Source organism: Canis lupus, chromosome 19 (assembly GCF_048164855.1).
Source record: "Canis lupus baileyi chromosome 19, mCanLup2.hap1, whole genome shotgun sequence".
Classification (NCBI taxonomy): Eukaryota; Metazoa; Chordata; class Mammalia; order Carnivora; family Canidae; genus Canis; species Canis lupus.
In genome coordinates, this window is record NC_132856.1 from 11,409,640 (window position 1) to 11,435,532 (window position 25,893).

At 37.7% G+C, this 25,893-nt stretch overlaps 1 pseudogene; it reads left to right on the forward strand.

Annotated features, from left to right (window-relative positions):
- The first annotated feature begins 107 nt into the window (after window positions 1-107).
- On the forward strand, window positions 108-24,057 carry LOC140611217 (transducin-like enhancer protein 6; annotated as a pseudogene).
- The last annotated feature ends 1,836 nt before the right edge of the window (window positions 24,058-25,893 follow it).

Genomic DNA, 25,893 nt, shown 5'->3' on the forward strand with positions numbered 1-25,893 from the left:
ATACCTATTGCTTACCCACTCAACATTCCCAAAGCCCTTGGGTTTTCATTAACTTGTATCTTTGATTTTGTTGTGAATGTGTAGGGTTCTACAGTAATACATTCACAATGTGCAAGGAAGAATTGCTGATTGCCACGCTGAACAGTAACCTAGGGGTATGCCAAACTTTGATGTGAGCTGGTGTTTTCTGTATTGTCCAAATTTTTTAAAATTAAAAAAAATTTATTCATGATAGAGAGAGAGAGAGAGAGAGGGAGGGAGAGAGAATGGGAGGCAGAGACACAGGCAGAGAGCAGAGGGAGAAACAGGCTCCATGCCGGGAGCTGACACGGGACTGGATCCTGGGACTCCAGGATCACGCCCTGGGCCAAAGGCAGGCACTGAACCGCTGAGCCACCCAGGGATCCCCTTGTATTGTCCAAATTTTTGTAGTATCTAAATGATCATAGGCTGTTCTTGTCTTGCTCAATGTACAGTAGAAGAATTTACTTTGTGAAAAGATTGGAGATGAAGATTAAAATGCTCAAATGCTGACATGTTCAAAGAGTAGTGCTATGTGTGATTAGCAATTTCAATACCGAAGAAGGTATCACTACCTGCATTTTACTATTTATTCCACATATTACTAAAACAGTAATGTTAATACTAGTATTTTGTCTTAAATGCTTTAGAATTCACAAATTTAACAAACGAAACTAAATATTGAGTGAATTTCAAACTAGGAATTTATGAACACTTCAAAACACATGTAAAATGTAATTTTTTGAAAATACAAATGTTAAACAAACATACATATTTCTAATTTTAAATTTTAGCTGTACTAGTGCTCAGCATCTTTGATCTTCAGTCCTCAGTAGTTTTGGTTTCTCTTTCTTGGTTGACCTCAAGGGTCATCTCTGCCCTTAGTCCATATCTTACCACATAGTCTTGGTGACTATATATGCTTTTCTAAGTGACTCCCAGAAGCTTTATTTTAAATAATAATGATAATTAGTAGAGTTTTTATTATGTAGGAGTTGAAGAGAGGATGGAAGGAGACAGGAAAACTCAATGAAATAAAATGGCTGGGAGAGTTGTGGTGAGAGCTTTGGGGATGGGAGCAAGAAGGCAGGGAGAGGGCAGGAGATATGTATTGAAGAGAGAAATGAGAAATGGAGGACATTACTGTGTCATATCTGAAATAGTGAAATTACAGTAATGAAAATCCTGGCATTGATATGCTAAAATAACATGGGTTGGCTTTTGGTTCAAACAAGATGTCACAGACCCATTATTTCTGTTCTTCTCTGTTAAGCACAACTACAAAGCCTAGAAATGGTATAAGACACAACCAGAGGATAACTCTGCTAGGAGGTAAGAAGAAGATGACCTAGTTTTGGATCCTAGGTCTAAAAGAATGACATAATGGTAGGAGGTTTTGTGTCCTCTCACCCATCAGAAAGTCACACACCTGTTATTTCCTGACTCCTGATGTAGCAACATAAGAGAGTCCAGGAAAGCCTGAATTGAACAGAAGTCCCTTTCACAACATCGGGTAAGCCTGATGCCCCTGGGAAAAAGGATAGATTGAGAACTCTGCCAGAAACAAGGGGCCACTTCTTCCACACCAAGATTAGAACTCCACTTTTTTACCAGGAGATACAGAGGAAAGGTGGATGAACTAGCAAGAGAAACCCAGGTATAGCAAGTTTCCAGGAAACTTCTTTGTACCTGCAGGCTCTTTCTTCCCTGACCTCCAAATCCCAGATGAGCCAGCAGAACCAGAAAAAGGGACCTGGTTACGGCAATTGGCTTAGGCCAGGCTATCTCTTTGTCCCTAAAGACCTAGGACTCACTTCTTTGCTCAGAGTCACTAGGAGGCTGAGGGACACTGGTAAGGGAATCTCACCATACTACACTCTCTCCTGACAAGAAACAGTTGATGACCCAGGTTCTTTTTACGCACTAAGTACCACAGAGGACCAGAGGGAGCCCCATGGTCACCAGATAATCATGGTGGAGAAACCAGTGTGATGAGGTGGATAGGAAGATGGTGACAGAGGTTGAGATCAGAATTGTAAAAGGACTGATTATGAAGATGCTTGAATGCTCTGTGAAGAAAGTTGAACCCTATCTGATAGACAGTAACTAGCCAATAGAGGTCTTAGTGGAGGGGAGGAGGTAGAGGGATAGAGGAGGACTCTTTTTTGTATAGCTAAGTAGCTTGATGTGTAAGAAGGACACCAAACATGGGTTTCAAAGCCACTTTGGCCATCCAGCTACATGATACTGGGCAAATCATTTAATCAGTTTTATGCTTTGTTTCTTCATTTGTAAATTGGGTAAGAACATATCCTCAGACTATTGTGTGAAGATCAAAGACTATCATGTGTACAAAACTGTTTTGTGAACCATAGTTTGCATTTCCCAAATAATAGATGAACGTTGTCTCACTTGTGCATGTTTCCATGGTTCAATTAAGATTCAATTATATATGTCAGACTTGACATCGTATATAACATTGTCATGAATAAATGATGATTATCTAATACATTAAGTGGACTTACTTAATTTTTAAAGAAGTGTACAACTCCAATACACAGCCAATTTCGTTCTTCTCTTGTGATACTGGCATATGCAAGGGAACATTTGAGTTTAAAGAAAATTAAAAGAATTCATCACATTTCTCCCTTTTGGCTGGAAGTTTCTCTGCTCAGATTTTTCACTTTACTGCAGTGAAGTTTCATAAGGGTTTCCCCATCACAGCAAATGTATGTTGCTTATTTCCACGCATAACAGATTATGCTTTCATTAACACTCCAGCTGCTGCATTTCTCTTCTAGCTTTTTAACATCCATAAATTCACATCTTTACATGTTCTTGTTACACAGATAATGTTCTACAAAGGCACAGAAATACAATCTGTTTTAAAATTCCAGAGTAATTTTAATGTGGACAAAGACATTTCTAAGATAATTATATTGAGAAGTTTGCTGCCTATATATTATTGTCTACAGAGTTACTGTTTTTATTTTTATTTTTTAAAGATTTTTATTTATTTATTCAGGAGAGACACAGAGAGATAGAGAGGCAGAGGGAGAAGCAGGCTCCATGCAGGGAGCCTGATGCGGGACTCAATCCCAGGACCTTGGGATCACACCCTGAGCCAAAGGCAGATGCTTTAACTGCTGAGCCACTCAGGCGTCCCGAGTTACTGTTTTTAATGCAGAGTGTCACTGTCCTGTCTTACCCTCTTCGTTCATCAACTTCACCCCCATATCCACTTTCTGTAAATTTTGGTCCTTTCTATTTATGTTCACATACTTGGTAATCCCAACTACTCCTTCACATGGAAGGACCTTAATTCTACTCATTCAAATCTGGCCTTTCTCCCAGATGATAATGGGAACTTTTCAACTTCTAGACATTTCTTGGCAACCCCAACATGGCTACTTCACATTTACATAAAACATACCATAGGATCCCATATTATATACAACACTCTCTTCCTATCTTCCAATCAACTCCACTCCTTTAAGTGAACATGATACAGAATTTCTGCTCGTCCAAATCTGAGACGTTAGAATCATCTTGGACTTGTCTTCTTACTTTTTCTGCCTGTCATCATCATTTTCCAATCAGTCATTAAAGTCCTCTCAGTCCACCCTTCAGGCAATTTCCCCAGCTCTTCATTTTCCTTGATCATCATTGTTATATAATAGTTACCACTTCTATTACTGTATACCTGAATTGTGACACTAGCTTCCTCTGTCTTCCAATCTCTAATCTACGTCCTACCAAAATGTTTCCACTGCCTGCCACTTTGATGCTCAAAAACTTCAATAGGTCTCTACCGCCTGGAACATAAATTAAAAACTTTCTGACTGGCTGGGATAAATTGGACTACTCTTTCCCATTTTTCACAATAGGTTTGTAAATCCCAGCCTTTGCCAGGTAGTTTTGCAGTATCTCTTTGTGTAAGTAGAGTATACTTGCTACCCTGTTGAAGTTGATTGTGTGACTTGCTTTGACTGAGTAAAGATGAGTAAGCATGATGCAAACAGAACTTTGCTTGCATGGATTTCCCTCTCTGTGAGCTATGATGAGAAAAGCATGCCTGAGGCAGGCACTATCCCTGTAAGCTAGGCCCCAGTGTGCAGACACATGAGTGAACTGGAGCCCAACCTATAATCTGAGGTAGAGCTGCCCTGTCTGTGCCAAAGACTCAAGAGTGAGAAAAAGATGAATTTGTCACAAAGTCCCTGTGTTAGGGGGTTGTGTGTTACACAGCATTATTGCAGTAAGAGTAAAGTAATACATTGACTTTCTCAAATGCTCCTTCCCATATTTTAAATACTCTCATATGTAAAGACTTAAGTCTGGTAAAAGGGTCTCTATGACATGTCTCCTTAACTTTTTTTTGACTATTTTCCTTACCATTTTCCTCTGCTTGTCCTTCAAGGGCCAATAAGTTTTCCTCTCCATTCAATTCTTCTCTAATAATCACAACCTACTGGGAAGTTTCCCTTCTTAAGACTTCTCAGTGTCCACATTTCTTGTTTCATACCTTAAACTTTGGTATTTAATTATCTAGAAGCATATATATGATTTTCTTACCATCCTGTTCTATACTTTTATGAACATCCAGTGTTTATTCCTCACCACATGTAGTATTAAGGAATCTTGTTATCTGTCTGTTTCCATGTAAACTTCAAGATCCTGAGGGCAGAAGCTGTATCTGACATTATGTCATCTGTCCAGAGGCAAATGCAGGACCTGACACATAGTAACTAGTGTGGGAACCTCTCCAGTCTGTCTCCAGGTAAGGAAACTAGGGAGTCTCATTCCTTCTAGATTGGATCTTGGAGCTATGCTTTAGGAATCAGCAAAGACTCAAGCATCATCCAGTTTTCCTTTACTCTTCAACCCTGTTCTTCTCTGAATTCTTTATTATTTGGTATATTACAAATTATCCCCAAATGTAGCCCTAAGACAACATGTATTGTTTTACACAGTTTCTGAGATCAAGAATCTAGGAATGACTTACATAGGTAGTTTTGGCTTAGGGTCTGTCATGAAGTTGTAGTCAAGGTGTCAACTGGACTGAGGCTGGAGGATTCACTTCCAACCTTATTCCTGTGACTGTTGTTAGGAGATCTCAGTTCCTTGCCATGTGGGTCTTTACATAGGGCTACTTACAACAAGAAAATTTGCTTCCCTCAAAGTAAGTGATTCAAGGGAAAGTACCACTGAAATGGAAGCCATAGTACCATTTTCATGACCTCATCTTGGGGAAGTCAGACATTGTGACTTCTGCTTTATTCTACGTTCCATTACAGGTGAGTCACTTAGCCTAGCCCACCCTCCAAGGGAGTGGCAGTAGTCTCTACCTCTTCATGGGAGAATTTTCAGTTTATAGACCTATTTTTTAAGTCACTGCACCCTCCCCTGGACAGGCTGTGGAGGTGAATGCCATTTTTATTGCTTTACCTCCCTGGTTGCTCAGGCAAATAATCTGTGCATTTTTTTCTTCCTGGCTTTAGGATGTTGCTATCTAAACATGGAAATGATGTGAATAAGATGTAAAGGGAAGGAGCAAATTCCATAGGTCTCCAAGCATTCCCAAAGCCACTGGCCAAGATCTATAGTCTATGACTTTCTTTCTTAAATGGATGTCTCCTCAATCTTGGCCTCTCTTCTTTCATTCCTGAGAGTAAGCCGGGGGAGCTTTGGTGCTCCCTTTGGACCCACCTTTGCCCAGGTCATGATGTTGCTTCCTAAAGGAAGATTCCTCTCTTCTTCCTGAGGTCCTAGATGCAGAGAGTGCTGAATGCAGAGTGGCTAGAGGCCCTGAAATAGATCCTTTGTCTCAGCTGAGTTGTCTTCACCATGGGGCATCATCCAGGTGATCATCATCTTCAGGTCCGGGTAGCATCCTCTTCATGAGTCCTTGACACCACAGTAGGCATGGAAATTTTTCTTAGGTTCCTTTCCCTGATAGACAACATGGTATACTGGAAATACATGAGCTTTGGAAGATTTTGAATCAGGCAGATGCTGGTTCAAAATCTAGCTCTAACACTGTCTGGGTTTCTGTATTTGGATAAGTTATTTAGCCTCTCTGAGCCCCTAGTTTTTCCATTTCTTTATCTTCATTTTAGAGGATAAAGTGAGGGTTGAACGAAACAGTATGTGGAGGTAAACAGCACAGTACCTGGCACATAATAAGCATCAACCAATGTTCACTCAGTAAGTGAATGAATGTGCTTCAGAGCTGCCTACAATAATTAAGGAAGACTGATTCTGAACATCCCTCTCTTGCTTGTAGAAACTGACAAAGAACTGGATTGTGTATTTCTGGGGCAGGATCTTGCTTGTCTATTTGTATTACATGATTTGCTGAGTGTCTTGAATACATTCTCTTGGAAGATTTTTCTATCTGCTTTGCTTTTTGTGACACAAAAGGATTGTAATTCATTTTGTATTTGAAAGCTGACAACACAATGTGAGGACAGCCGGAAAGAGCTTTTTTTTTTTTTTTTTTTTTTTAAAGAATTCATATTTTAAGGAAGCTTCTAAGAACTGAGAGCTTGGTTTCTATGAAGAAGTATATTTTTCTAATGACTCCTCTATCTTAGCTATTTTGTGTCAAGATTGTCTTAGGAATGGGAAAAGGGGAAGTATGGGATAAAAGAGGTGAGACTGAACAGAGAGAATGAAATGCCACTTCTGATATTTACCTTCCTGCTTAGGGACCTTTCCCTATGTATATTTTTTTTCTTCTGTACTCTCAATGCAGAGAACTGCTCCTGCCTGATGGATGACACAATGCAATTTGCTTCTCTTACTTTCTTTCCCCCCAGAGATGCATGGTTTTGCCTTTAATATATTCAAGGGCAGCCTTTGCTGTGTCTGGATTGGCATTTGTAATTATACACTGTGAAAATATAACGTGGAGAGAGAGTTAACTCTTCTCCTAGATTTTAAAAAAGTTTAATGTGTTAATGCGTTCAAATACCCCCACCTGCGGAGCTGGAGATCCAGTGCCATTTGACTTATTTCTTCTGCATGATAATCACATTCTGTTTAAAAATCACATTCTCTTTAACAAATGAGTGTGTGCTGCTTTGTCGTGTGCTGTGCAGAAATTTTACAATGCTTAACCACCATTCCTCTTTAGTTATTTTCCAAGACATTTGATGTTCTCAACAGCATTAATTGCACTGAGGTCTAGTAGGTTGTAATTAATAAGATCAGACCTTACTTGTGAAGCGGAGCCAGTGAATGGTGGACATCTCACAGTACAGAGGCACAGGTGATCACCAGAGGAACTCAAATAAAGGATCAAAAGCTCTTTATACAATAAGCAATATGATAATTTGATGACTGTGTGGATGGGTGATTTTACCTTCCTAAATATGTATTCCACCATTGTCTTCCTTAAGTTTGAAAAAAATATGAGAATAGCTCAATTGCAATAACTAGAATTACTTCAATTTGGCAGACCACCCATGTGAAGTATCAAAAGACTTTTCTCCATTGCAAAAATGAGGATTTTTGCATATTGATGTGTACTTGATACTATCATTGATCTAAATGGACTAGATTAAAACTTTAGCATAAGAAGCTTAAGTGATTCAAAAGGTGGGACTCTCTGGGAACTAAAGGTTGTAAACTATAGTGAACATTTATTATTTTTTTGTTCTTTTTCCCATTTTGTAAAAAACTTCCCCTTCTTTTTGCTGGGGAACCACTTCTCACTCCCTTTTAACTCTTATGATTTAATTTCTACCAGTCCAGTCCAGGGCTGGGCTCAGATTGGTTTAAGCCAATTATCATTTCCCTATTTCCTGAGCGTAGTGTGATTGACTTGGAATGGGCAGGAGGCCCACGTCTGGTCAGTGAGCATCATATCCCAGGTTCATGTCTGACCATTGTAGGGAGAGCAGTGCTTCTCCCACTGGTTAGGAAACTGAGAAGAGTTAAGATTTAGAGTTTGACAACCGCCTTGAGACCAGGAGGAGAGATCCTGTGTAAGAAAGAAATCACAGGAGGAGGGGAACAGAGATGTCTCAGAGATAAAGAGAACAGAATTCTTGAGAAACTATTTGGGCCTCTGTCTTAAACTGACTTTAAATATAATGCTAGCCCTAGAACTTCCTGGTTCAGAAGTCAAGAATTTTCTCTTTTCCTCACAGAGGATTTGATTTTCTGTTACTGGCAAATCAGAAGACTTCTAATCGAGTCAGACACAAGGAGGATTAGTGCTCACTCTCTGCATTGATGGGATCTATATATGAATGGGCAGGCATTATCTGGCACGTCTTGTTTGGTTCAGACTACCTGGCATTTCCAAGTCTCAGATGTATTTTCTAGTTGTTCTTTTTCTGTTTTTGTAAAAGTAAATTCTGGTCACTGATTACCAATATTCTGCATCTCTTTAAATTTCCACTCTTTAAATCTTATCCAAGCCTCAAGTAAGAGGGGAAATTTCATTAAAACAGTTTCCTACAGTATTGTCTTTTTATCTTCTCCTTTCCATATCCAAGTTGCCCTGCCAAATTTAATAATCGGCTTTGTGACTATATTATAAATCTCCTTTAATGTTCCTCTTTATTGTAATAAATTTTAATCTCTTAACTTCAGGATTCTTTCCTCTCCTGGGCTATTGAGATTTCCCAGGTATTTAAAATGATTCACCTGCTTGAGTAGTTTATTATCTACCACTCTCTATCCCCTCCGCCTCTCACAAAGAATCATGGCTTTTTGTAGAAATTACCACATTCACATTCAGGCTCTTTTTATGTTATCATGGTTTAAATTCTCTGCAAGTTGTTTCCAGAGTTTGTACAATGTTGTAACATTGGCATATAAATGTAAACAACTTAAGGCTACCCCCTAAAACACATGTACGTGCGTGTGCAAGCACATGCACACATGCCTCTGTCATTCCAGTTTTCCAATGGAAAAGAGAGTTCCTTAGGTATCCAATCACTGCCTTAACCTCTCTTCTGTGTGGGAGCCCAAATGGTTCTTTCATTATTTATCTTTGAATTTTCAATCTGTACCTGAGTCAGGTAGGACCTAGTAGTATTTTTTTCTCCATCCCTTTGCCTCTATACAAATAAGGACTTAAATAAATCCAAGAAGCCTATTCTTACTTTCTTTAAAGAGCCTCCAAAAAAGGAAATTCAAAATCTTTTTTGGGGATCTATTTCATTGTCTTATTACTCTTTCATTTTCCGCTATCTCCACGACTCCCTTCCATTATTAAGAGCAGTTTCTTCTCTTGATGTCTGCATCTTCTACCTGTCTGTCCATTTCTCAGTTCTGTTGGATCCACTTCTTTGATCTAGTTTTGAAACGCAGGAACATCCCCAGTATATGAGCTAATCTCAGTTGTAGAGGACTACAGTCAAACTTCCAGCTTTCAATTGAGTGTACCCACTAGTGTATTTAATGGGTACCTCAAATTCAGTATGTGCAAAGAAGACCTCATGGTGTTTCTACTCTCCTTGCCCTTCAGAGATAACTGTATTTTGTTTTGTTGTCCTCCCATGTTTCTTTTTCCATTTAGTAGCCCTATCTTCAACCTAATCACTAGCTAGAAAACTAGGTGATATCTTTGACTTCTCTACTTTTTATACTGCCTTCTGTAATATCTGATCTGTACCATATTAAATTCTTTCCCCCAAATGTCCTTCTTATCTGTTCTCACTTTTATCTTTTCCTGGGACAGGTTCTCCAATGGCTACTTAACTGGTCCCATTGTTTTGTTCCTCCTAGTATCTTCCATATTATTATCAATTTGATCTGTCTAAAATATAGAGCATATAATGTAGGTTCTCTGCTCAAAAGTCATCAGTAATTGCTTATTGCCATAAGCTAAAATCAAACTTCTTGGCATGACTACAGACATTAAAAGCTCAGATTTGACATTCTCCTTTAGTCACTAATTGCCTGACTTGGGAAAATCTCATAGTTTCTCTATGCCTCACTTTCTCTACTGTAGGGATAACAAACACCTTCCAGAATGATCATAAGAATTAAACTATATGATACTTGTAATGCAGTTAATGCAGCACCTAAAGCCTAGACAGCACTCAGAAAATGATCATTGCTAACATTAGGATTGCTGTTGTTATTGTGTACCAGTATAACAGTTGTTACCAGCTTGGCCACCTTTACCTCTTAAGAGCTGTGTGACTATAGCAACCTCTCTGTCCTTGTTTCCTTATCTGCAAAATGAGGAAAATAATCATAACTTCATAAAGTTTGAGGGTGTTAAATTGGCTAATATAGAGTAGTGTCTGACCCACCGTAAAGCATTGTAAAAATGTCAGATCTTATTCTTGTTATTCTCAAGGATATCATGAAGTCATTTCTCAAAGTTATGGAGTCATACTTCTGTACCTTTGTCTCTACTGTTATGTGAGAAATATATGTCTCTGTTTTCTATCATGAATTCTTAGTTTTCTTTGTGCCCTGGGTCCATTTGGCATCTGGTGAAGTCTGTTAAGATGTTGTCAGAACATTTTTAAATGCACAATATAAAATCCATAAATTTACACAAAAAATGAATTATATTTAAAAATAATCAACAAAAGTTTAAAAACTGAATTTGTGTTAGAGTAATGTATGTGCTTTTCTAATGGACTCATAAATAAGATGTAACAATTGGCCTAATAATTACTGTAATTTCAAAGAAGCAATGAACATAAATAATATTTCAATTATCTATAATATAGAACATGCCATGAGAGTACCTGTGATTTCTACTTGACAGAATCACAGGTTCTACCAAAACTATTATGTGTATGGCTTATATTAGTAAATGAAGGAAATGTTAAATGTCAGAGATTGGTGAAAATCAAGATGTGATTTTTTTTTCCCATTCAAATTCATAGAGTCACTCAAAGGCTCAAAGAGTTCAAGAAGTTCTTATCTAGATCCTATACATATTTTAAAGCTGAGTTCAAACATGCTTTCTCAAAGTCCTACTTAATCCCAGCCAGTTGTACCTTCTTTATCCACTCATGGCACTATGTTCTTTTCTTTTTTTAAAGCTCCATATTTTTTTTCCTCTGGCATGTTATTAACTCTATGCACAAGTTCCTCCCCATCAAGGATGTCAGACCCATGGTCAGTCTTCATGCTGATACACAGTACCTGTGACTGAAGAGGCCATGGTTGGGTAGAAATGTGAGCATGAAGTGGGCAGCCATTACTTATCTCTATTTCCCTAACTGCCCATCGCAACATAAAGTACAGCATTTCTGAGAATGTAGCTCATTTCATTATAGTGTTATTTACTGTGCTGGTTCTGCTGCTTGGGCTGACAAATTGCCCCTCCAAAAGGCAGGTTCTAATCCCATATGCAGTCCCTGCTCAGTGGCAATTTATATGACAAGCTCTCTGAGTTTAGGCAAATATCCTGATATTTTAGCTCAGTTATTCTGACAACAACAATTTCTGCCTTATGGAGTGCATATGTCACCAGAGAAAATCAGCTTCCTAGGCTTCCTGCCTGTTGCAGGAACATAAATTTTCATGGTGAACTTGAAATGCAAATTATGTGCCTTGATACTCTTTGCAAATCTTTGCTTGCACCTAGCAGCCATCTTTGCAGAACTTTGGGTAAAAGAGAGAGAGAGAGAGAGAGAGAGAGAGGAAGGAAGAGATAGAGGATGTAAGGAGGGAGGAAAGCTATGCTTTATTTTCTTTGTTGCCTGGTGTCCACCACTGAGCATACATTTTGAGTTTCATGTATTATGATTTTAGGAAAAGTAAGTAGATAATTAGTTTGAGAATTAACAAAAATTAATATCTTATAGTAAAAACTTGTTTTAGCGTTTTTTCCTAGTACTAATTTAGAGCAGGGTTTCTCAACTTTAATACTATTGACATTTTAGACTGAATAATTCTTATTTGTGGGGGGGAGCCTGTTTGGTCTATTGCAGGCTATTTAACAGCATCTTTGGGTTATAGACAGTACAGGCTAGTAGTGTGCCTCCCCAAGTTGTAACAATCAAAAATGTCTCCAAATATTGCCATATGTCCCTGGGGTGGGGCGGGGGGAATAGCCCACCCTACCTCCTGCTCCAAACCAATAGAGAAACATTGATTTAGAGGATAATGGTTTCCTATTGTGTGTCAGACTCTGCTTTTTGTTTTACATATGTCTTCTAACTTAGTCTTCATGTAGTCCCATAAAGTAAGTGCTATCATTATCCCCATGCTTTAGATGAGAGAGAAGATTCAACGAGGTAAAGCATAGTGAAAAATAAGGGAAACTAATGGGAAGAGATGGAAAACTAATGCAAAGAGTCAGTCAGTCAGTACATGAAGTAGTCTAAGAGTAGGGATAGGAAATCTGTAGTACCATTGTATTACCTGTATGCCTAACAGATATGTCATAGCTACTTCTAGCAGTCTATCTTGAAGAGCTAAAATGATTATTAAAGTGGGCATTACTAATAGAGTAAAATTGACAAGGGAGTTAAGATTTCATTTACCACTCTGGTTGGACTAAGTCTTCTCCAAAAATGGATTTTTTTGTGTGACTGTGCTTTCATAGGTCACTTACAGATAAGTGACCACTGTGTAAGTACACTATCTGTATTACCAACACATAGGGAGGGTCTTTAGCATGCACCCTTAGTAAATGTTGGTACAATAAATATGTAGTACCTGAAATTTTACCACTGGTAAGTCCTGCATGAAGATATAACATTGCCATCTTTCTTTATTCTCATTTAAATGCATATACTTAAAAATATGTAGTATCTAGAAGTAATGACTGAATAATAACAGACTTATGCAACACTAAAAGTACAATTGTGGAGATCAATATATTCATGTGGTAGATGAGGAAATTGAGGCACAGAGGGAAGAAAAAAATTTTCCAATACAAATTATGGACTAAGTCTGTATAGAAAAGTAATCCATGGAAACTAAGTTTCAGTTTTCCTTTTTACTATATCATCCATGACTTAACACTTTACAATGAGCACCCTATAGGGCATTTTCTGTTGGAAAGGAAGGTCCTTGGTTAATTTAAAAAAATGTAGAAGGAAGTGGAGACATAGTAGTGGGAAGGAGGCTAATTCAGTAGGACAGAAGCAAAAGATTACAGGGAAGATCAGGGAAAACCATGGAAATACTTCATCAAAAGCTCATTGGCTGGGTTGAATTCAATAACAAATGTTTTTGAAATTATTCTTTTATATCTTCATTTAGTTTTCATTTGGAATGTTCTAGAGCCAGATTTTTCAAACGTAAAAGTCAAAGACACAGACCGGTCAGAGACAGATAAGGATTTTGAAGCTTCAGCAGCATAGGACAAAGAGAGGTAGGCTGAAAATGAACTAGGGATTTGTATTTAGAATGGCAATCAGCTCCAGATCCTCTGTATTCATTCCTTTTATGTTGAAGCTCTAAGCACCCCCGCCCTGCCATGTGGTTGTATCTGCAAATAGGGTCTTTGGGAGGTAATTAGGATGAGATGATATTATAAGAATGAGGTCCTTGTGACAGTATTAGTGATTTTAAAGAAGAGATAGCAGAGAGTTCTCTCTCTCTGAGAAAGCTACCTCACGTCTCTATCTCATGAGGACACCGTGAGAAGGTAGCCATTGCAAGGAAGAAATACCCCACCAGAACTGGACCATACCTCATGAGGACACAGTGAGAAGGTAGCCATCGCAAGGAAGAAATACCCCACCAGAGCCCTGATTTCAGAGTTTCAGCCTCCAAAACTCTGAGAAAATAAATTTATGTTGTTGAAGTCACCCAGTCTATGGTATTTTGTTATGACAGCCCAAGCTGGTAAAGATAATGTTTCACCAAATAGAGAATATCAATAAAAAATATAAATTATTTAAAACAAAGAACCAAATAGAAAATTGCAGTTGAACAGTATAATAACTGAAATGAAAAATTTACCAGAGGGATTATACAGCAGATTTCATTAGGAACAAGAAAGAATCAATGAACTTAAAGATGGATTAATTGAGATGATTCAGTTTGAAAAACAGATAAAAGAATAAAGAAAAATAAAGAAAGCCTAAGAGACTTGTGGGAGACCAAAGCACATCAGCATACTCTTATTGGAAGTTCTAGAAAGAGAGGAGAGAAAGTAAAAACATATTTGAAGAAATAATGGATAAAGTTTGATACAAAACATTAATCTACACATCGGATAAACTCAATGATTCCAAGTAGGGTAAACTCTAAGAGATAATACCTAGAGACATTATAGCAAAACAGCTGAAAGCAGAGACAATCTTGAAAGCAGCAAGAAAGAACAAAATTATCATGTACACGGTGTCCTCCATTAGAACAAAAGTTGACTTCATATTAAAAACATGGATCCCATAAAACATATTCAACATGTTGAAAGAATAAGATTGTTATTTGAGAATTCTATATCCAGCGAAACTGTATTTCAGAAATGGAGAAGTGAAGACATTGTCAGTAAGTAGAAACTGAGACTATTTTTTGTTGGCAGACCTACCCTGTGAGAAATAACAAAGTCCTTCAGGCTAAAATGAAATGATACTACAGAGTAACCTAAATCTATTAGAAGGAATAAAGAAGACTAGCAGGTTCTCTTTTATTTGTAAGTAAATATAAAGGCAGTATAAATGTATGCTTGGTTTATAACTCCTTTTTCTTTCATTTGATTTAAAGACATCTACAAAAAGCAATAGTTATTAATTTGTGTTGATGGACATTCAGTTTATAAAGATGTGATTTGTTTGACAATCAGTATAAGAAGAGGTAAGGAAATACAGATCTATAGGAACAAAGTTTTCATATGCTATTGAAATTAAGTTGGTATTAGTCTGAACTACAATGTTATGAACTAAAATGTTAATTGTAATCTGTAAGGTGATCATTAATAAAAAATAATAAAAGAGATGGCAAAATAATTAAAACAGTACACTGAAAAATCTGTTTAACATAAAAGGAAGCAAAAGTGAAGGAAAAGAGGAACAAGAAGCCATAAGATATATACAGAAAATAAATAGCAAAATGGCAGGTGCAAATTCTACTTTATCAGTAATAACATTAGTTATAAGTGGATTGCATACTCCAAAAAAGGCAGAGATTGGCTGAATGAGTTTAAAAAAAAACTATTCCAGAGTACCATCACCAAGATAGCAGCATAGGTCATTCCTCACTTTACTCCCCCTCACAAGAAAAACATCTGACAAGTATTTATAAACAAGACACCATAGAGAGACTTCTAGAACATGGGATGAGGCTGAAACATTTTCCTGTACCAAAGAGACCAAGATGGACTACATTAGAAGGGGAGGAGGAACAGCTAAATGCTGACCACATGGCTCTTTCTCTACGTCAGTTCTGAACAATGCAAAAGGAATTCCTTTTCCTCTAGTTGGAAAAGATTGCCCAGGGGAACAATCAAAACCCCAAGCATTCTGAGTTACTCTGTAAGAGCTTCTACTCTGGACTCACCTCACAGGCAATTATAAATATGTGCCCAACATTGATGCACCTAATAGGTAAAACAAAAACTAACAGAACTAAAATGGGAAGTAAATAGCAATATAATAGTAGTTAGGAATTTCAATATCCTACTCTCATCAATGAATACATCAGATAAATAATCAAAGTAAGGAAATAGTGGGTTTGAACAACACTAAAAACCAAATGGACCTAATAGACATATACAGAACACTCTATCCAACAAGAGTAGGATACATGTTCTTCTCAAATATTCACAGACCATTTTCTAAGATATAGACCATATGTTCAGCCACAAAGCAAATCTTAGCAAATTCAAGAAGATTGAAATTATATTAAGTATCTCCTCTGACTCCAATGACATAAAACTAGAAAGCAATAGTAAGAGGAAAACTGGAGAATCCACAAATACGTGAAAATTAAACAAACTCTCTTGAATGATCAATGGATCAAAGAAGATATTAAAAGGGAAATAGAAAAAGTTTCTTGACAAACAATAATGGAAGCACACCATATCAGAACTTGAATGATGCAGCAATGGCAGTTGTAAGAGGAAATTTCATAGCAATAAATACTTACATTAAGAATCAAGAAAGAAAGGAGGAAAGACAATCAAGAAAGATCCAAATAAATAACCCAATCCTATACCTTAAGACATTAGAAAAAGAAAAAAAAACTGGGCCCAAAGTTAGCAGATGGAAAGAAATAATAAAGATTAGAACAGAAGTAAATGAAATATTGAATAGAAAAACAATAGAAAAAATGAAATGAACTAAAAACTGGTTATTTGAAAAGATAAACAAAATTGACAAACCTTTGGAAAACATAGAATAAAAACTTCCTGGCATGGGTCTTGGCAATGATATTTTTGGAAATTACACCTAAAGCACAAGCAACAAAATACAAGTGGGATACATCAAACTAAAAAGCTTTCTGTGCAGCAAAGAAAACCATCAACAAAGTGAAAAGACAACCTATGGAATGGGAAAAAAATATTTTCAAACCATATATTGGATAAGGTTTATATCCAAAATATATAAAGAACTCCTATAACTCAATAGCAAATAAAAAACTCCAAATAATCCAATTAAAAGTGGGCAAAGGACCTGCTAGACATTTTTCCAAAGAGAGAATGTATGACTAATGTACATGAAAAGGTATTAAACATTGCTAGTCATTAGGGAGATAAAAATTAAAACCACAGTGATAGATCACCTCATACCTGCTAGAATAAAAAAAAATTAAAAAAACTGGCATGGATGTGGAGAAAAGGGGGAGCCCTTGGGCACTGTTGGTAGGATTGTAAATTGGTGCAGCCACTATGGAAAACAGTATGGAGATTGCTCAAAAAATTAAAAATAGAACTACCATATAATCCAGGAATTTGAATTCTGGGAAAATAGCCAACAGAAAAAAAAAAAAAAAAACACTGACTAGAAAAGATTGCTATACTCTCATGTTCATAACACCATTATTAATAATACCAAGACATAGAAACAACTGAGTATCCATTAATGGATTAATAAATGAAATTTGTGCTATATATGTACAACTGAAATTTTATTCAGCCATAAGAGATGTGGAAATCCTATTTGCAACAACATGGCTAGAACTTGATGGTATTATGCCAAGTAAAATTTGTCAGAGATATAAAGACACTACTATATAATCTCACTTATTTGTGGAATCAATAATAAAAAGCTACCAAATTTATAGCAAAAGAAGTCAGATTTGTGGTTACCAAAGGCAGGGGGTGGAGGAGCAGGGGAATTGGATGAAGGTGGTCAAAAGATTCAAACTATCAGATAAATAAATATTAAGATGTAATGTACAACATGATGACTATAGTTAACACTGCCATAGGATAAATAGGTAAATTGTTAAGGGAGTAAATCCCGAGTTCTCATCCATGAATAAATTTTTTGGTATCTTTTAAATTTTATTTTAATTCTGACATACTTAACATGCAGTGTTATATTAATTTCAGGTATACAATATAGTGATTCAACTACTCTGTACATTATCTAGTGCTCATCACAACAAGTTTACTCCTTAATTCTGTCATCTATATCACCCATCCCCCCCACTTCCCCTCTGGTAACCATCAATTTGTTCTCTTTAGTTAAAAGTCTGTTTCTTGGTTTATGTCTCTTTTTTCCTTTACTCATTTGTTTTGTTTCTTAAATTGCACATATGAATTAAATCGTATAGTATTTGTCATTCTCTGACTGACTTATTTTGCTTTGCATTGTAATCTCTAGCTCCACTTGTATCATTGTAAATGACAAGATTTCATTCTTTTTGATGGCCGAATAATATTCTGTTATATATATGTATATATACATACATATACATACATATATATACACACACAGCACATCTTTTTTATCCATTCATCTATCGATGGACACGGGCTACTTCCTTTTTTTCTTTTTAAAAATTGTATCTCTATGGTGATGGATGTTAAATAAACTTTTTGTGGTAATCATTTTATAATATATAGTAATCAAACTATCATGGTGTATATGTTAAGCTTACACAACGATGTATGTCAATTATTTCACTAAGACTGGAAAAAATAATTCCACTGAACTCTGTCTAAAAAGATATGGTTTATATTCAAAGACACAAATAGATTGAAAGTAAAAAAATAGAAAAATATATACCATAAAAAAATAACCCCATAATCTAGAGTGGCTCTACTAATAGTAGACAAAATAGACTTTATGATAAAGCTTGTTATTAGACATATAGAAGGATATTTTATAATTATAAAAGGTTAATTTCACCAAGATGGTATAATAATTATAAACGCTTATAAACTAAACAATATAGTCCTGAATACATGAAGCAAAAACTGATAGAATTGAAAGAGAGTCAACCAATTAAACTTTAATAGTTGGAAACATCAATGTTCTATTTTATAGAATAGCTAAAACACCTGGATAGAGGATGAACAAGGAAAAAGAAGACTTTATCAACACTAAACAAACTATACCTAATACATCTATAGGGTTCTCATTCAGTAACTGAATTCTCAGTGCATTGGGAACATTCTCCAGAATGGATCATATATTAGGCCATAAAACAAGTCTCAATACATTTGAAAGAATTGAAATCACACAAAGTATGTTGTTCCCTGATGACAATGTAATGAAATAGAAAATTAGCAACACGAGGATATTTGGAAATTTCCAAATATGTGGAAATTAAACATTATCTTCCTGAAAAACCTAAATAACCAGTGAGTTGAAGATAAAAATCACAATGGAAATTAAAAAATACTTTGAAATGAATGAAAAGAAAAAAATGTATGCTTTATTAATATAGAAATGAAAATCCTTTACAAAATATCAGTGAACCAAATCCAACAACATATAAAGAGGATTATATACTAGGATCAAGTGGGATTTATCCCACAGCTATACAAGGCTTGCCTAACATACAAAAGTCAATCAATATAATATGCAACATTAATAGAACAAATGGGAAGAATACATTTGATTATACTAATAGATGCAGCAAAAGCATTTTGCAAAGTCCAAAATCCTTTCATGATGCAAACAGTCTCAACAAACCATGAATAGAAAGGAACTTCCTCAACCTGATAAGGAACTTCCTCAATCCATCAAAGCCCCATAGTAAATTAGCATCATACTTTAAGTGTGAGAAACTGAAATATCCCCCCAAGATCAGAAAAACAGCAAGGAAGTCCACTCTCATCAATTTTAGACAAATAAAAGAAAAAGAAACAAAGGGATACCATATGATTCATGGGGGGAAAGTATAGTCTTTTCAAGAAACAGTGCTAGGACAACTGGATGTCCACATGCAAAAGAATGAAGTTAGATTCCTACCTCATGCCATTAATAAAAATCAACCCAAAATGGATCAAAGACCTAAAGGTAAGAGCTAAAATGAAAAAAACACTTAAAAGAAAAGAAGTATAAATCAATATTTCTGACCACTGATTAGGCAGTGGTTTGGCAAATATGATACTAAAAGTACAGACAACAAAAAGGAAAAAAATGGATAAATCAGACTTCATTAAAGTTTATATGTTTATTCTTCAAAGGATACTATGAAGAGAGCATAAAGACATCCCACAGAAAGGGAGAAAATATTTGCAAATTATATATCTGTTAAGGAACTACATACAGAATATATAGAGAGCTTTTACAACTCAAAAATTAGAAGACAAAAGCCTAATTAAAAATCGGGGAAAAGATTTGAATAGGCATTTCTCCAAAATAGTCAATTAGCACATGAAAATGCTCAATATCACTAATTATTAGTGTATTCCAAATAAAAATCTCAATTGGATACCACTTCACATGCATTAAGATGGCTATGATAAAAAAGACAGACAGTAATAGCAAACATTAAGATGTAGAGAAATTGGGGCCATCCTGTTTTGGAGATGGAGATTGGTACAGGCACTTTAGAAATCAGTTTGGCAGTTCCATTGAGCTATCATTTGACCCAGAAATTGTACTCCTTGATATATCTCCAAGAGAAATGAAATTATGTTCACAGGAAACTTGCACATGGAATTTCAAAGCAACATTTTTCATAATGATCCAAACATGGAAATGACCCCAGTGCCTAATAATTAATAGATAATGAAAGTGTGGTGTGCCATTAAGAAGTATAAAAATAATGAAGTACCAATATAAGCTACAGCCTCCATGAACTTTACAGCCTCATTCTAAGGGACAATAGCTAACTAAAAAAGGCCACATATTATATGATTTCATCTATATGAAGTATCAAGAATGGACAAATCCAAGAAAATATTAAGTTCAACAGTGGATGCCAGGATTTCAGAGGAAGGAAAGATGGAGAGTGACTGCTAATGGGTATGGGATTTCTTTTGGGGGTGATTATAAGGTTCTGGAGTTAGTGGTGATGATTATACAATGTCATGAAGAGTATTAAATGAATAGTACACTTTAAAGGTGTGGATTTTGTGGTATGTGAATTATGTCTCAAAAAGTATGATAAAAACTCATATTCAAGTTATTTCACCCTTAAAAAAGAGTAGATGTGATTGTGTCAAATAAGTAAGAGCAGGAAGAGCATCCTCAGATTTTTATAAAGGAACTGTTTGGGCACTGGGAAGTCATAAAATGTGCCACTCACATACACTTCAAGCTACAAGCATACTACAATTGATGCCAGACAGAGGACAATACAATGGATTCCAAAACAAGATATTCCCTGTACTCCTGGTGATTCAGTTCTAAAAGATTTAGTAACTAGCATCATAGTGATGACCATTGATTTTATAATAGACATAATCACTCCAGAAAAATCTAGAGCTGTGCTGTCCAATATAGTAGTCACAAATCACATGTGTCCATTCAAATTCAAATTCAAATTCAAATTCAAATTCAAATTCAAATTCAAATTCAAATTAAATGCAATTACAACTCAATTCCCTAGTTGTACCAGCACATTTCAGATGCTCAGGAGCATAGTTGGCTACCATACTGGACAACACAGAGCAGTCCCATCATTGTAGAAAGTTCTGCTGGACATGATTGGTTTTGAGAGACATGAATAGAGAACAGAAGGAAGGGAAGGGGAACAGTAAAGGCGTCTAATAAAAAACCTTCCGAAATTTAAAAATCTTGGGAATTCCAAAACCTTCTAAAAGTTATTCAACAATCAGAGCACTGAGCACCTGTCTACTATGGGTCATTCTAATCAATAGCAATTGATTAATTGATCCATTGATTTATTCAGTATTGTGGAATAGCAACTAATACAGAAATCTATGCTTGGGACATGGTATAAAATAACCAAACTGTCATAGTGTCTCTTCTCAAGCAGCTTACATTCCAGTGGAAGAGATAGCCCTTAATCAGCTTTGGCATAAAGAAATATAAAATGACAAATGTGATAATCACTCTGATGGAGAGGTATCTGGACCAGTGAGAACATATGGGTGGTTTGCTTGACCTACTGTGGAACATCTTTTCTAAGGATGGGGACACCTGAGATGGGATTTAAATGAATAGATTAAGAAAAAAGAAGAACAATTCAGCCCAAAGACAGCATGCACAAAGGCCCTGGAGCATAGGGAGTTTGACAGGAAGAAGGAACTGACAGGTCCACTGGGGACCATCACAGAAAGCGAAGGGAAGCTGGGTATGAGCTGAGGCTAAAAAAAGTGGAGTCACTATTCTCTGTACCTGAAGCACCAGCATCAGCTGCAAACTTGACTCTAAGTCTCTACCCCAGGCCTACTGTGTTAAAATCCCTATTTAACAAGATCCTCAGGTGATTAGTAGGCATATTATTTGAGACATAGTCTATTTCAAGAGTCCACAAACTGTGGAATGCAGGCCAGATCCTCCCTCTGCCTGTGTTTATGTAGAGAGTTTTATTGGACCACCATTTTGCCTGTTCATTTATGAAGTATCTCTGGCTGCTTTCTTGCTGCAGTGGTGTAATGCAAAGGTTGCCACCTCTGAGGCATTGGTTGGCTGGCAATGCTGAAAATGTTTACTATCTCGCTTTTTACACAGAAGTTTCCTGATCCCTTGTTTATACTGTGCCATACCTCAAAGATAGCATTAAAGATTTGGCACTTATTCTGAAAGCAGAGGAAACCTGTGAAGACTTCCCTTTTGGAAGGATTGCTCTGGCTGCACAGAGGTAAAAGGCAAACAGACAGCAGAGGGGTGCTCATTCTCAGTCTGAACTTGGATGATCCTCCACAGTTTCCTCCCTGTTGTCCTGGGCTTCCATCTTCAAGGAGAGTCTTTGACAAAAGTCCTTATGACTACTCCCTGAAGAAGACCTATTGGGGCCATCTCAGCTCCCAGGAGCACAATCAAAGGATAAGGAGGCTCCTAGGAACTTTGGCTCATTCTGAACTGAACTGAACTATTGGGGTGTCCTGGATCAGCTCCAATAGCAGTTCCCCAGGTTCCTCCCTCACCTGATGGCACAGATGGAGAGCATGTACTACACACTCCAGAAGATCTGACAGGGTCTTCAGGAACATCATAAGCAGGCAGAACACTTCCTGCAGACCATGGAGACCTGGAGCCAAACTCTGGCTTCCCTGCCCAGGGAGTACCAGATGAGCTCAGTCTCCTCTGGTGAGCAGCCTCACCAGAATTGCTAGGGGCCACACTGCCCCAGGCTTCCCTGTACCCCGTGGTCAAGACCCCACAGCCCTCCAGTCTCCAGGGGCCACACTTTAGAGCTGTCATGGCTACAAGGTCATCAGACTGGCCCAAGGAGCCCTCTAGAGCAGATGCTGCTCTAGTCCACTAGCTGGACATGCAGCCTTCCAGAGCCTCTGAGCCCCAGGATGTTGTGACTGAGCTACTCTGGCAGAATTTGTTGAGACCCACATTAAGGTGGGTTAGCTATAGAACAAGAAGACACAACAGGCACCAGGCCTGGAATGCCAGGACCATATTACTTGGGACTGGAGCCATGTACCAAAGACACTTTTCTTCTCAGCCTACTTGTGCTTCCAATCCCAGTGCCCCTTGAGGGTCCTAAAGAAGGGAGCACAGAGCCAGGCACCAAAGCAGAGGGGGTGCTATCCCATGTGGCCCAGTAGTCTGCTTGGAGAATCTATCTATTTCTGAAGCCCATATGCTGGGACCCTGAGGACTTTGGGGACATGTGGAAAAGACCAGGCGTTGTGTTGGCAATCCAAGAAGTTGACCATCCCACATAAAATGGAGAAGATGGAGATGCTAAAACATGGGGAATCAGTGCTGGCCAGGGCTGTCAGCAGCTTCATGTGACATGGATTCATCTATGGGGAGAGTGGTGTCAAAGTATGGAGCCTGGTCAACCAGGTCGTAGAGGAAAGGTTTCCTGAGAGCCACCTGTGTGTACAGACCCACCAGGTGTACTTGCACACCTGCCTACTGTCCTCAAACAGCATTACCATGCTGATGAGTGGCCATAACCTGGCTGGTATGTGTATGTGGGGCTTGACAGTGCCCTCCTTGCATATGAAAGATGAGTTGCCCTGTGTACGCCTTACCTGCCAGGCCCTGGCCTCCTGCCCTGAAGACAACTTGGCCTTCATTGGCTTCACTTGATGGCACAGTCAGGATCAAGGACCCTGGGCCACCCAAATGGAGACAAGAGCATTGCTGTTAAAGACCAGAACATCTGGACTGGGGGTACGGGGAGTGGGGATGGATCTGGACACCTGCCTATGGTGCTGGGACCTGACAACCACTGGGGAGCCCAAGAAATACCAATTTGAGTCTTAGATAATGAGCCTATCCCCTAGTCCTCAGGAGGACTGGGTGCTGGTGGGCATAGCCAATGGCCAACCGGCTGCAGTCCATCTAAGTGGGCCAGAAGCATGTGGTGGGGTATAAAGAGGAAACCATCTTGGGTCTCAAGTTCTCCCCTCTTGCTTAGTGGTGGGTGAGCATTGAGATGGATGACCTAGTCAGCATCTACAGCATGCCTGCAGTGACCACAGAGTTCTAGGTACTGGAGACTTCTTCCGTCCTATGCTGTGATGTGTTCCTCAGTAATTGCCTGGTTGTCACAGGGTCCAATGACCACACCTCGGTGTACCAGATCACCTACTGAGGGGCTTGGCACTATGGTTCTGATTTGGGATCCTTTTTTGGTCTTTTTCCTCCAACAAAGTGGCGGCATTGTGGTGGGTGGGCTGGGTTTCTTTCCCATTGCACATTTGGGCCAAAGATCTTTGTAATATATGCGTAATAAAGCAATTGGAAAAAGTGGAAAACAAACAAACAAAAAACAAAAAAACAAAATAGGCACACAGAACTTGCTCCAGAGGAACTTAGGGTGAGAACCCACTTTGTCTCCCAAATTGGTTGTTGACTCTTTTCAGGAGGAAGAAGAGTATATTACTGCCTAGTTGTTTGTTGTTGTTAACTCCTTCAGTGCCTGGCAGAGTGCTGTTTAGCCAGAGATTGGTTCTATTTAATGATTTGGTAAATAGCTTGACCTTATTACAGTTAATACACTCTTAGAAACTTCTTTTGTGGACACTTCAAAAGTCAAAATGCCATGATTCCTGATATGCCTTTAACAGTTTCCTTGACAGCTCAGCTATATATTTGACATAGAACCTAGGCCAATATAGTAGATGGCAAGCTCTTGACTACCTTGTACGTTTGAGGAGAGTAGAGGAGACAAGAATCAGATTCCAGTTTCCAGTATAGATAGGACTGCAGGAAGAAGCCTCTCTGAGCTTCAGATTTTCCCTCCATGATATGAGGAAGTGGGGACTATTTATATTTAAGGTTTCCCAAAGCTTGAGCATCTTTTTGTCCTTAGAGTTGCATAAGGTCACAAAAAGAGGACACGAGACAAGTCTTTGGCTTATTGAGCTCTTCACACATCATACACAAAGCACAGCTGATGAGAATACAGAAAAAAAAAAAGACAACTCTGCAGTCACAAAAGAGATCTTCGAATTATGTATTATTTTAGATTTTAAATACTTCTGCTTCCTTTCATTTGTACAGATAATTGAACATTACTGGTTTATTCATAATGAAACCAACCTTTTCTGCCAATTAGGCATGATTGTGTCGACTCTGGCCTTACTCACTGGTTAGCTTGCTTTTCTTGTCATGAGCTGGCAGTATTTGAATAAGTTGAATATTCAGTGAAAAAAAGTTGAATGTTTATAAACTCACCATGACAAATGGACATGCCATCACATCCACAATGTAACCAGAAGAAAGTGTTTTGAGAAAGTGTTGGGTAATGGTTTCTGGAAGAGGTTATAACTTGATGTATAAAAGGAAGGAAAAGCTTTAAGGATAATAAATTACTTTGAGCACAGATAGGTTTTTAGCAGTGTTGCCATCTCCTGGGCAATATGCCTGCTACAGAAGTGGTGTTTCAATGCATAAAAAAGCAGTTTGCAAGTTAACCAGACTGTCTAATGGCTAGTACTAAAGTAGGGAGGAATAATGTGAAGTCAACTTTATAATATTTTGTGGATGTAATTTCTTGGCATTATCTTCCATTGATTTTCATTGATGATATTCAATTAAAACATTATTTCATCAAGTCATACTTTATCAGGTGATGTGGAAAATACAGAAGCAGTGCTGGCTTCATGGGCGTGGAACTTGTGCACCTATGAACTACCTCACACTTAAAGCACTTGGTGTTGGGTTTAATGCTCTAATATTACCATCTGGACATTCTTAGTACATTTTGGACAAAGGATCCCACACTTTTGTTTTCACAGGGCTTGCAAATTATGCTGCTTGTTCTGTACAGAAGATGGTGGAATCTGTTACTTCCCTTAAGTTGGTTACAATACTGTGTCTTAGTATCGTGTTAGGGCAGTAATATAAGAAGTTGGTTCATTTATCTGAGTCTTGGTTTCTTTGCTTTGTATATAAAAATACTGCTGGGAATGTGACTTGGGAAAGA